This window comes from Rana temporaria, chromosome 7, assembly GCF_905171775.1.
Source record: "Rana temporaria chromosome 7, aRanTem1.1, whole genome shotgun sequence".
Classification (NCBI taxonomy): Eukaryota; Metazoa; Chordata; class Amphibia; order Anura; family Ranidae; genus Rana; species Rana temporaria.
In genome coordinates, this window is record NC_053495.1 from 194871376 (window position 1) to 194885455 (window position 14080).

The 14080-nt window shown below is 46.1% G+C and overlaps 1 protein-coding gene across 3 annotated transcripts in view; it reads left to right on the forward strand.

The window, feature by feature from the left end:
* Window positions 1–14080, forward strand: part of GNG12 (G protein subunit gamma 12) — a 184134-nt gene that overhangs the window by 164586 nt on the left and 5468 nt on the right. Inside the window, exon 1 of one of the 3 annotated variants that reach the window (XM_040360736.1) lies at window positions 520–602. The exons of the other annotated variants lie outside the window; for them this stretch is intronic. The gene's annotated coding sequence lies outside the window, so the exon portion shown is untranslated. Of the gene's footprint in view, window positions 1–519; window positions 603–14080 lie in introns of those variants that run through there. 3 annotated transcript variants of the gene reach the window in all.

Genomic DNA, 14080 nt, shown 5'->3' on the forward strand with positions numbered 1-14080 from the left:
TGATCCCTCTGCTCGCCGGTCTTTCTGTGTATGTGGAAAGCCTCTTTAAATATGACTAGGCATTATTCAAGTGTGACTGTAACAGAGAGAACTCCTTGTACAAGCTTGGCTGTCTGCCTGGTCAACTTCCCGGCATCTACAAACTCTTATGACTCTTCCTTATGGCTGAGGCCGCTCCGCCAGTCTTCGGAATAATTGCACAACAGGAAACAGGAGGAATCTGATTTATAAACGGTTTCAGCTTTAGCTGTTTTGCTGAGATCTTGCTTCAGAGCCCCCTGGCAAAAACATCTCAGTGTTCTTGTATGGAGGTGTTTGGCCCAAATGCAGCTGAACTTTCCCTACCTCTCCTGGCGGGGGGCCTGTGTTATGTTCACAGGATATTTCAAGGGACAAAAACTTCCACGCTCTGTATATGAAAGATTTAACGTGTAAAGTCTAAAACAACAAAAAAAAAAACATTCAGTATATCTCTGCAATAAACATACATTTCACTGTGTATTTGTCTCTGCAAGAAACGAAAAAATTCCTCTTGATTCTTCTAGAAATACAGCATGCTGTTGCTTCTCCTCCCCCAGCTCTTATGCCGCTGAGAACAGAGGGTATGTAAGGGAATTTATAATGTTGTTGTTTGTATTTATTTATTTATTTATATATATATATACGTTTTGCCTTTCATTTCTATGATAAACTGAATGGGTTGTTTTACAGGGTGACCATTTACTATCACTTTTAGGCTAGGTTCACACTGCTGCGAATTCCAAATCGCGGTAAAAATCGTGATTTTACCGCGATTTCGCGGCTGCGATTTTGCCGTGATTTTGGCCGCGATTTAAGAGACATCTGTGCAGGGTTCAATGTAAATCGCGGCCCGAAATCGCAAAAAGTAGTACAGGAACTGCTTTTTGAAATCGGTGCAGCGCCGCAGATGCGTCATCGCACAGATTAAAACAGTGCCATTGCCGGCAAATGTCGCTGATTTCATGTCAAATCGCATCTCAATTCGTACCAAATCGTACCCTGTGTGAACCAGGGCTTAAAGTGGTTGTAAACTCATTACAACCACTTTTACCTACATGTAAGCCTAGATTAAGTCTTACCTGTAGGTGCTCAAAATATCTCCTAAACCTCCACGGTTTAGGAGATATTTACAAAAGATACGGGCGCCGATGTCTACGGCGCATGCGCCATAGACAACGGCGCAGCCGCACTTTAGAAACGGCGAGCGTGCCGTTTCGAAAGGAGATCGTGCCGTGACTGGCGGCTCCCGCGCGCAATCACAGTGCCGGACCTGCGATACCAGGAAGGAAGATGGGACGCTTCGTGGAAGAGGGGACAGCAGTGACATCGCAGGCTTCGGTTTCAGGTAAGTGACACACAATGGGCTACTATGTGATGCATACTAGCCCATTACGCTTTACCTTTGCAGGGAAACAAAGAGGAAGTAAAACCCATCAGGGTTTACTTCCTCTTTAAGGCTAGTTAGGATAAAATTCCGCTTTTTAAGGCAACTCAAAGGCCGTGCTGAGAACACGATTTGGAATTTTGGTGCAGCAGAGAGGAAGAGTTGTCGGCTCATTACATGAAGTTGTGACCTCACTGGATTTCCTGCAGGATCTCTGAGTATATTTCTGTACTTTACAGCAATTTAAAGAGACAAAACATGGGGAAATGTGCATGTATTGCAGAGATGTACAGAATGTGCTTTTGCTTTGTTTGCCAGGCATATGCTTTTATAAAAAAAAAGTATATAGGTATATATAGTGTGTGTGTGTGTGTGTGTGTGTGTGTGTGTGTGTGTGTGTGTGTGTATATATGTGTGTGTGTGTGTATTAGGGGTGCAACGGATCACAGTTGATCAGTGATCCGAACGGGTCACCCCCATTCGGAACACACTGTGATCCGCGGATTGCTGCAGCTCCGGAGCTAGGCCGAAGCCGCAGCCTTTCCCAACGTTATGGCCGCGGCTTCGGCCTACCTCCGGAGCCACGGCCATAACGCTAGGAAAGGCCGCTGCTTCGGCCTAGCTCCGAAGCCACAGGAATAACATTAGGAAAGGCCGCAGCTTCGGCCTAGCTCCGGAGCCGCGGCCATCTTGGTACACCCGGCGGCGGCCCTCCTCTGTTTACACCCACAGTGGAGGAGCCCGCACTCGTGGGACACACGCTGGGAGTGTCTGTACTGCCCGAGGGGGGGGTCTCTTGCCCTGAGAGGAGGGGGGGTCTCTTGTACTGAGAGGAGGGGGGGTGTCTGCACCGAGGGGGTACTATAGTTGGTGGGGGGGTGAACAGTGGGGGGGAGATGTGTATATTACAGTGGGGGGGGGGGAGATGTGTATATTACAGTGGGGGAGAATCCGAAAAATGATCCGTTCCGTGACTCCTGATCCGAGGAACGATCCGAACCGTGAGTTTTTCAGCCCATTTTTTAGGTTGAAAAACTCCCCCTCGGGTTATACTCGAGTAAACCGCAAAACAGCGTGCGTGTAATGCAGTTTATTCGGCCGTCCATTAACAAAGCCCCGCCTCCTCCTCGTCTGTGATAGGCGGAACACTGATCGTTTCTCAGCATCATATCAGTGTTCCTCTATCACGGACAGATGAGGAGGCGGCGGGGCTGGGCTTTCTTACAGTGAACGGCCGAACAGACTGCATTACACAGGCGACACACGCTGTTTTACTAATGAAAGGTACGGCTGCAAATGGGCACAGTGAGGCTGCAGATGGGCATTGTTTACCCAGTAGTTGCTGCATTTTCCCACCCTAGGCTTATACTCGAGTCGATATGTTTTCCCATTTTTTTGTGGTAAAATTAGGTGCCTCGGCTTATATTCCGGTCGGCTTATACTCGAGTATATACAGTGTGTGTGTGTGTGTGTGTGTGTGTGTGTGTGTGTGTATATATATATATATATATATATATATATATATATATATATTTATATATATACATATATATAGTACATTTTACAGCATAATTCTGTTTCCTTTAGGCAGTAGTATCTTTTAATAAAGCAGGGAACCATATGGAAGCCTAAAGCAACCAATGAAAATTCCCCGTTTCTTCATACAGAGAATTTGAATAATGATTTGTGGTTTCTTGCTCTCTTCCTGAGAAATCATCTGCAGAGCGTTACTCACACTGTGGAGGGATCTCTGCTTCCCATTTCCCATCCGCTTTCCCCAGTGCCTGTGAGAGTGGCTGAGTTTGATTTCCCAGTCCTCGCTCACATGCCTGCAAGCGGTAAAATCTGGGGAAAGAGACGTTCTGTCAAATAAAGGTTTTTCTTGCTGAGACACGCAGTTAATAAAATTTTCTCACTTTGCGTTCCCACCAGAACATATGAATATAAGGAATGTATGCAGAACATGCTGGATGTGTAGGCATCGGGGGGTTGTTGTGTGTTTGGGGAAACGTAGGGCATGCTTCCAAACCTGCATTAATGCTTTATTTGTCCAATAGTGTTTTTTTTTTGTTTTTTGTCTGTGTAAACCGCTAAATGCACAGTGAAAATCCAAACATTGGAGCTGCTGCCTGCCAAAAAGTTTATAACTTTGTCCAGCCAATGGTGTGAATTACACAGACAGACAGCAAGGTTGGTGACTTCACCTTCCAATCCAAGCGGTCAGCAGAAGGAATGCACGGTTCCTTACTCCCAGTCTATGTCTGGATAATTAAAATTCCCCATTATAATGACACTTCCCATCCTTCCCGCTAATCCAAATTGTGATAGGAGGTCCACCACCCCTCCTCCCTCTGGTTAGGGGGCCTATAGCATACTCCCAGTATTATTTTCCCCTTGGTTCCCTCCCATAAGGATTCCACCTTCTCCCTTGCTCCCTAAGGAGCACACTGAGGCGTATTTCAGGCGTTTTAGCGCTAAAAATACCGCATAAATAACGCCCGAAATAATCCTGCCCCAGCATTCTGCAAGCAGCATCTTTGGAGCGGTGTGTATACTGCTCCTTCCCATTGAAATCAATGGGACAGCGTGGCTATACCGCCCGCAAACCACCGCTGTAGCCGAGGCTTGTGGGCGGTATTAACCCTTTTTCGGCCGCTAGCGGGGGTTAAAACCGCACCGCTAGCAGCCGAATATCGCGGTAAATACGACGGTATAGCGGCGCTAAAAATCAAGCCGATATACCGCCACTGCACCTCCTGCGCCCAGTGTGAAAGGGGCATTAGTGATGTCGTCTCTCACATTCACTTGTACAGTGGAACCTCGGATTGCAAGTAACGCGGTTAACGAGCGTTTGCAATACGAGCAATATATTTTTAAATCCTGAAAGGAGCAGGATTCAAGCCTGTGCGGTGAACAGTTACGCATTTTGCCAGAGCTGCGGGGGCGTTGGAGCCTTTCAGAAATATTTGGAAATGCTCAAGAGTTTCCGAGCCTTTTCCGGGGGTTTCCGAGGGCAGCCGAACGATCTGAGTATTTCCGAGGCTCTCCGGCGCCCCCAACTCTGGCCACATGCGGTATTGCATGCCATAGAAGTCAACGTGGAAAGAATTATTTTGGTTTCCATTGACTTCTATGGGGAAACTCGCTTTGATATGCAAGTGCTTTGGATTACAAGCATTCTCCTGGAATGGATTATGCTCATAATCCAAGGTTCCACTGCACATCATTTTTGATATACAGGCATACCTTTCCCCCTTTTTTACCCTCTATCCCTGCGATATAGGGAATTCCCTTGAATGGTTGCCGGAAAAAGGAAGGGTTCTCCCTTACAGGTCTTTAAAGGACCGGGTGATTGTATGTACAGTCACCACAAATACTACATAATCATAGTAAAGCGTAGAAAAGTAGAGAAATTTTTTATTATACAAGAATAAAAAGTATTATAATACATGTACACATAGATATGTCGCAGTGCAAATGCACAACAAAAAAGACACAAGAAGACTGTATATTACTAAAGGGTTCCAGACCACCGTGATGGAAAAACTGAGTCCTTGAACCACACCCGTAAGGAGGAACCCTTCCTTTTCCTTCTACCATTTGGGATGTTGGCCCACCTATAGTTAGACCTATCTCAACTTTCTGGTCCCTTGAATGGTTGCCAGCCAATCATGAGAGCTGTTGAACCAGGTCTCTGAAATTCCTACAAAATGGAAATCCTCCTCGTACAACAGTATCTGTACTTCTCCCATCTTGGCATTGGTGAACATGCCACGTAGTTTAGACCAGTCGCATACTGTCTCTTTATTGGGTGTTCTGAGGTTGCAAGTAGGACTTCTTACTGTACTTACCTCGGGTTTAGTCAACCTACTACTAATGCCCCCAATACTACCCTCTGGAATTTGTTCCGCGTTGTAATACACCAATAGGCCTCCAGGCATGATACGGATTTAATTTCAAACAATACAAATAAATCGGGGATTATAAACGCCTCTAAAGCCTCATAAACACGATCGAATTTCCATCTGATAAATCTGTGGATTTTTGTCCGAAGGGCGTTGGCCGTGAACTTGTTCTGCATACAGACTGCAGAACTTTTTCAGCCAACATACACAAAACTATGTGGTTTTTCAGCTCTTTAGTGCCACCGTTTGGGCAACTTCTGCTAATGTTGTCTTAGGCCTCGTACACACGACCGGACATGTCCGTGGACCAGTTTCAGGGGACAGATCCGATCGTGTGTACAGGCTAGCGGACAGATTTTCAGCGGACAAAATGTTTCTTAGCATGCTAAGAAACATGTCCGCTGGAAAGCTGTCCGGCGGACAGTACACCTAACCAGCGGACAGATATCTCCCGCATGCGTCAAATGGATTCGACGCATGCGTGGAAGTATTTTACTTCCTGGTTTGGTGACGTGGCGGTGTCAACGTCACCGCGCTGTCTGTCTGCGGGGATTTCGGTTTGATGGTGTGTACAGCCATCAGACCGAAATCTCCGAGCAGACATGTCCGATGGTGTGTACGAGGCCTTATGGGTAGCATTGGTTCGGAGCATGCGTGTTTGTACTTTGGATTTTTTTGCGTACACAGGATCAGAAAATTCAACAAGACACATTTGTTGTCGGACAATTTTAAAGCATGCTATCCAACCTTTGTTGGCGGAAATTCCGACAACAATTGTCCAATGGAGTGTACAAACGGTCAGATTATCCGACAAAACCCTGCCATCACACATTTGTTGTCGGAGAATCCGATTGTATGTACGAGGCTTAAGGCTGCATTCACACTACAACGTGGCGTATTTTGCCGCGATTTGCCGCGACAAAACGGGTCGTTTTAACCTATTTTTTATTTTATTTTTTAACAACACATTGTTGTCTATGCCCGACGCCGACAGCCGCCTGAAAAAAAGGGTCCGGGACTTGTTTTCAGGCGGCAGGCGTTTCAGCGTTCGGCGTGAGATGTGAACCATCTCCATAGACAACAATGTCAAATCACCCCTCCAGCGGCACGAGCGTCGGGCGTAAATACGCCAAGGTGTGAATGGGCTCTTAGTATTGATGCCAGGTGATCTCTATTCTAGGTATAGTCCTATTTTGTTCTTATAAGACCCCCATAGACCTAATACAATAGTCACCTGGCGTGATCATCATTACAATACCCAAGTATCTTAGGTTTGGTAGAGCTGTTGGAACTTTTTGTACTCCTGATGGGTATTGTACATCACAGTGCAGAGTGTTACGTAGAATATACATGTGAGCAGGTGCATTTCCAGCCAGATAACAATACCTCCCATCCACACAGAGGAGAAGTGACGCCACTTGTCATTGTACATTTTATTAGACCGATACGTGTTTTTTTGTTTATTTGAAGTTTGGGTTGAGTCACAAGGTTTGTGTATATCTTGGCAATCCAGAGAAATGTTGTTACAAACAGTACGTTGCTATTCGGCCGGTGTCATTCCTGTGCTCTAAGCCAGACTTGTGTTTGTCATGCCTGGAGGCCTATTGGTGTATTTCATGTGCCGGTATTTGTGTCTTGTTTTGCCTTTTTTGCAGTGTCCCGTCTACAATATCCTACCTAGCTGTATTTATTAGGAGTAATGCCATACACGGGTCTAAGTCCCAATGAATTTTCTTTCAAAAATCTGAAATTTGGTGTATTTGTGATCCGATGGTGCCAGTGGAGTTGCCCTTTAACCACTTCAGCCTCGGAAGAATTGGCTGCTCAATGACCAGAGCATGTTTTGCAATTCAGGACTGCGTCGCTTTAACTGACAATTATGCTGTCGTGCGACGTTGTACCCAAATAGAGATTTATTTTGGTGGTATTTGATCACCTCTGCGGTTTTAATTTTTTGCGCTATAAACAAAAGAGCGCCAATTTTGAAAAAAAAAAACACAATGAGCTAGATTCAGGAAGCCTTTACGTTGGCGTATCTATTGATACGCCGCGTAAGTTAGAAGATGTGCCGTCATATCTATGCGTGCTATTCTGGGAGCTAGGTGATAATTAACACCTGCTTGGTATAATTGGTTAATCGTACACCTGACTCCAATCCTGCAAAATCCCTGACTTTGTGCAAAAATTGATGCTAATTTTGAAGCGCTCACACCAAATATTGATTTGATTTCAATTTTTCTTCTGTTCGCTCACTTTTGAGCTCACTGCTCGCATTTTGTAAATTGATAGAAATAAACAATAAAGCATATATTTTTGAAGGTATTCTTACTTTGCAGCATATATATATATGTGTGTGTGTGTGTGTGTGTGTATATATATATATATATATATATATATATATATATATATATATATATATAATGTCTTGCATAACATACATCAGGCATTGCAAGGACCCTGGTGCGATTATCCCTTGCAGACACTCTTTGACGTGCATTCTGGAGATGTTGACAATGTTTAAACTTTAAGTAGCAGGCCGGGTCACAACTTGCGTCAAACAAGTGGAACAACTTTTGTTAATAAGGTTTTCATCCAGTCATACAGTGTTGTGATCTACGCACAAAGTCATTTCTAAAGTATTAAGTAAGGAGAGTATCTCTGGATTAGGATTTTTCAAAGTTCGGTTAGAAACTGGACTCTGACTACAGAAGAACAAACACAATAAAGAAAAAATAAAGATCTGTGCGTCCCATCTATGTCTGTGCGTCTCATCTATGTCTGTGCGTCCCATCTATGTCTGTGCGTCCCATCTATGTCTGTGCGTCCCATCTATGTCTGTGCGTCCCATCTATGTCTGTGCGTCCCATCTATGTCTGTGCGTCCCATCTATGTCTGTGCGTCCCATCTATGTCTGTGCGTCCCATCTATGTCTGTGCGTCCCATCTATGTCTGTGCGTCCCATCTATGTCTGTGCGTCCCATCTATGTCTGTGCGTCCCATCTATGTCTGTGCGTCCCATCTATGTCTGTGCGTCCCATCTATGTCTGTGCGTCCCATCTATGTCTGTGCGTCCCATCTAGATCTGTGCGTCCCATCTATGTCTGTGCGTCCCATCTATGTCTGTGCGTCCCATCTATGTCTGTGCGTCCCATCTATGTCTGTGCGTCCCATCTATGTCTGTGCGTCCCATCTAGATCTGTGCGTCCCATCTATGTCTGTGCGTCCCATCTATGTCTGTGCGTCCCATCTATGTCTGTGCGTCCCATCTATGTCTGTGCGTCCCATCTATGTCTGTGCGTCCCATCTATGTCTGTGCGTCCCATCTATGTCTGTGCGTCCCATCTATGTCTGTGCGTCCCATCTATGTCTGTGCGTCCCATCTATGTCTGTGCGTCCCATCTATGTCTGTGCGTCCCATCTATGTCTGTGCGTCCCATCTATGTCTGTGCGTCCCATCTATGTCTGTGCGTCCCATCTATGTCTGTGCGTCCCATCTAGATCTGTGCGTCCCATCTAGATCTGTGCGTCCCATCTATGTCTGTGCGTCCCATCTATGTCTGTGCGTCCCATCTATGTCTGTGCGTCCCATCTATGTCTGTGCGTCCCATCTATGTCTGTGCGTCCCATCTATGTCTGTGCGTCTCATCTAGATCTGTGCGTCTCATCTAGGTCTGTGCGTCCATCTATGTCTGTGCGTCCCATCTAGATCTGTGTGTCCGTCTATATCTGTGCGTCCCGTCTATGTCTGTGCGTCTCATTTATATCTGCCCACTTCCCATCCGGTCTGTACCATCAGACCTGGACATGAACTTTTTGTATCCAGTCCAACAAACCTGAATGTGCCGCGATGTAAATGGAAGCACGCCTGCTTACATCTAGCTGCCCCATAGCGATACATTGCAGCCTATTTTTTTTATCCTTCTAATCGCAGATCAGATATGGACGGATAAAACACCCGCCTGAAAGGGGACTGAACATGCTACATATTGCAGTTTTTTGTGAAAATTTTGTTCTTTTTTTAAATTGGGGGCTAGCAGTCCCAGAAGCCAATAGCCGTATAAGAAGAAAGCAGTAAGTGATTCCCTCTGTACCCAGGTAGTTTATACTCCTGGAGTTCCAGTGACGCGCTCTCTGGACAGGTGTGGTGGGTTCTGCTAGGATTGGGTTTCATCTTTTTTTTTTTTGTCTGGTGTTTGGCTCTTTGTTCCTAAATCTGCTCTGAGTTTCATCCAGTGTAACAAAGCTGTAACCCCGAGTATCGATGTCACAGTATCTGCAAGAAGACTTTACGTGTATGTGGTGCCCATAACAATTAACCACCATGCAATTTCATGTTTCTATAAGGAAAAACGGCATTCAGGACTATACACTCACCGGACACTTTATTAGGTACACCTTGCTAGTAGCCGGTTGGACCCCCTTTTGCCTTCGTTCTTCGTGGCATAGATACAACAAGGTGTTGGATACATTCCTGAGATTTTGGTCCATAGTGACGCAGTTGCTGCAGATTTGTCAGACGCACATCCATGATGCCAGTCTCCATTGGAGGCCATTGGAGTACAGTGACCTCATTGTCCAGTGGTGAGATGATTGGAGCTTTGTGACATGGTGCATTATCCTGCTGGAAGGAGCCATCAGAAGATGGGGACACTGTAGTCATAAAGGGATGGACATGGTCAGCAACAATACTCAGGTAGGCCATGGTGATGCTCAATTGGTACCAAGGGGCCCATAGTGTGCCAAGAATATATCCCCCCTACACCATTACACCACCACCAGCCTAAACCGGTGATACAAGGAAGGATGGATCCATGTTTTCATGTTTACATACAATTCTGACCCTACCATCTGAATGTCTCAGCTGAAATCGAGACTCATCAGACCAGGCAACGTTTTTCCAATCTACCATTGTCTGATTTTGGTGATCCTGTGTGAATTGTAGCCTCAGTTTCCTGTTAGCTGACAGGAGTAGCACCCGGTGTCCTCTGCTTCTGTAGCCCATGTGCGTCAAGGTTCAATGTGTTGTGAGTTCAGAGATGGTATTCTGTATACCTTGGATGTTACGAGGGGTTATTTGAGTTACTGTTGCCTTTCTATCATCTCCAACCAGTCTGCCCATTCTCCTCTGACATGAACAAATCATTTTCCTCCACACAACTGCCGCTCACTGGATATTTTCTCTTTTTCAGGCCATTCTCTGTAAACCAGAGAGATGGTTGTGCTTGGAAATCCCAGTAGATCAGCAGTTTTTGAAACACACCTGAAAGACCAGGGTTGTCCCGATGCCACTTTTTTAGGACAGGGTACAAGTACCGATACTTTTTTCCATGTACTCGCCGATGCCGATACTTTTTTTTTAAATGCAGCCATGTATCACCAAATGCAGCCATGTATCACCAAATGCGTCGCCAAATGCAGCCATGCGTCGCCAAATGCAGCCATGCGTCGCCAAATGCAGCCTTGTCCTCAAATGCAGCCTTGTCCCCAAAGAGAAAGCCAAGAACCCCCCCCCCCCCCCCCCCCGCTGCCGTCTAGTTGATCGCGCGGGGAACATTACAGCTTTCATTTGAATAGCTGTGTGTTCCCCGCCGCGCCATAGCCCCTCCCCCTTGTCCGGGCACTTTGATAGACAGATCTGGATGGGTGATCTGTCTATGAAAATGCCCGGAGAAGGGGGAGGGGCTATATATGACGAGGCACGGCGGGGAACACACAGCTATTCAAATGAAAGCTGTAATGTTCCCCGTGCTGATCAACTAGACGGCAGCGGGGGGGGGGGGGGCTTGGCTTTCTCTTTGGGGACTAGACAGTGGCAGCAGCTCTCTCCGCCCCCTCTCCACCCGCCCTCCGAAAAAAAAGTAGCATCGGGAGCATACTCGCGCAAATGCTCAGTATCGGTATCGGGACAACCCTAACTCAGACCAGCCCGTCTGGCACCAACAACCATGCCACGTCCAAAGTCACTTAAATCCACTTTCTTCCCCATTCTGATGCTCGGTTTGAACTTCAGCAAGTCGTCTTCACCACGTCCAGATGCCTAAATGCATTGAGTTGCTGCTATGTGATTGGCTGATTAGCAACTTGTGTTTACCAAGCAATTGAACAGGTGTACCTAATAATAAAGTGAGTGTATGACTTATAGATGTTTACAGTCATGAACGTTTGTATCCCACGGGTATATGACTGGATGGTGACTCTGCCCGTGTTTTCACCCAACACAGTTCAGAGCGGTTTGCTCGGCTCAGTGACTGGCAAGGTGCCACAGATCACTTCTTTTGTGTGTGATTTGCTGAATGCTGATGCTGGCACTTTACAAATCCTGTTTATTGCTCTGTGGACATTCCCCTGTACAGTACAATATGCCTCGGACACCGCAATCAATGGGAAAATATCATCTCTAATAGTTTGTAGGATGTTTTGGTCCCTCTGTAGTTGTTTCGAGGTTTGCCATGCATGCCTCCCAGACAGATTTAGTGACTCTGCACTGGCGAGGATGTGGAAGGATGCCGGGAATTCTAGTTCCTGAGCAGCTAGAGCAGGGGTGGGCAAACTTTTTGACTCAAGGGCCGCAATGGGTTCATATATTGGACCCGGGGGCCGGACCAAGGGTAGATGGACGGTGTGTATGTGTGAATAAATATAAATTACATTTTAAATTTGCAACATTAAAAGTTTAGATTAATTTAAGGTAGAAAAGCATAAAAATTGTTATTTTACAAAACTACAATTGATGGCACAGTGGCTTCATTTGATGGCCTGGCACAGTGGTGACAATTGATGGCACAGTGGCTGCGTATGATGGCATGGCTCAGTGGCTGCATTTGGCATGGCACAGTGGTGACAATTGATGGCACAGTGATTGCTTTTGATGGCATGGCACAGTGGTGACAATTGATGGGCACAGTGGCTGCGTTTGATGGCATGGCACAGTGGCTGCATTTGGCATGGCACAGTGGTGACAATTGATGGCACAGTGGCTGCGTATGATGGCATGGCTCAGTGGCTGCATTTGGCATGGCACAGTGGTGACAATTGATGGCACAGTGATTGCTTTTGATGGCATGGCACAGTGGTGACAATTGATGGCACAGTGATTGCTTTTGATGGCATGGCACAGTGGTGACAATTGATGGGCACGGTGGCTGCGTTTTATGGCATGGCACAGTGGCTGCATTTGGCATGGCACAGTGGTGACAATTGATGGCACAGTGATTTTAAATTATTCTTTTTGGCCTCTCTTACCATATCCTGCTGTTCGCACGCTTGGCGTTTTGCCCGTGTGCATCAAATGCTGGCAGTTTAGTGTGCCTGGGAGGCACATGTGCAGCATGCAAACTGCGCTTACAGCCTGTCAATATACCTGTGTTGCAGGCATATGTCTCTGTAAAAATATTTAGCCCTGTCCAGCCGCAGCATATTCTATAGACTTTGACAGGCTGCAGGCAGAGGGGCTGGACGCTGCTCCTGTGCCTCCCAGGCACATTAACTGCTGAAACTGAATGCACACAAGCTAAACGCCAAATGTCCAAGTAGCCTTAAGCCCTGGTTCACATTGATGCGATTTGAAATGTCAAATCGCATGCCAAATCGGCGGTAATGGCACCGTCCGACTCGGTGCCGCGCCAATTTCCTAAAGTATTTTCTGTACTACTTTTGGTGATTTGGGAGTGCGACTTCCATTGGCAGAAACCTGCACAGATGTCTCTGAAATCGCCCCCAAAGTCGGGACTGACATGCAGGAATGAGCGATTTTTTTATTTTTTTTCCCCGCAGTCAGTGTGAACCTGGGCTAAAGGTGGAAAATACGTATAGTATTTACTTTGCACCCCAGAGTTGTTACTTAGTAGAAGCATTTTGGCTGCAATTACAGCTGTCAATCTTTTGGGGTAAATCTCTGCGGTCTCTTCATACCAAGTTCCTGTCATTTCTGCCCATTTTTCTGCAAGATTGAATCCGGACCCTTTCTGAACAGCAATTTTCAAGTACGTCAAGGATGCTTGCTTTGAGATGTGGACTTTTACTGAGTCATTCTAAGACAATGGGGTTGATTTGCTAAAATTGGAGTGTGCAACGTCTGGTGCAAGCTCTGCATAGAAATTAATCCGCCTCCAGGTTTTTTTTTGTTTTTTTTGGTCAAAGCTTAAAGCGGAGTTCCAGCCGCAAAAATGTTATTTGAAATCAGCAGCTACATGTATTGTAGCTGCTGACTTTTAAAAAGGACACCTTCCTATACAGGGAGCACGCGATGTCGGCCCCCCGAGGAAGTTTCGTCCACCAGCTCGGGTGCAGGTGCCACCATTCCAACTAAGGGAAGCCGGCAGGGGAGCCTTCAGGCTCCACATCCAGTTTCCTACTGTGCATGGACGAATCACGGAGTGCTTTGTGTATGGCCAGGTTGTCTTCTGAAAGACACATGGGTTCCAGAAGGCAGCGGAGGAGGGCTCGCCGCAGAAGAGGACATGACGTACTGCGCCATGGTTGGGCTAGCACAGAAGTAAATTTATTATTTTTAAAAAGGTAGGCAAGAAAAAATAATCCAAAAACGAGGGGTAGTCTTTAGTTTAAGACCACCTTGTAAAAGTGGGTGGAACTCCACTTTAATTGAACAAGCTGAAGTTAGAAGCTGATTGGCTACCATGCATAGCTGTACCAGATTTTGCTCTCTCCATTTATAGTAAATCAACCCCTTAAGCCACGTACAAACGACCATTTTTCATCTCATGGGAAAAAAGCAAAGTTTTTCTCGTTGTGATTCCTCTCAAGCCTGCCT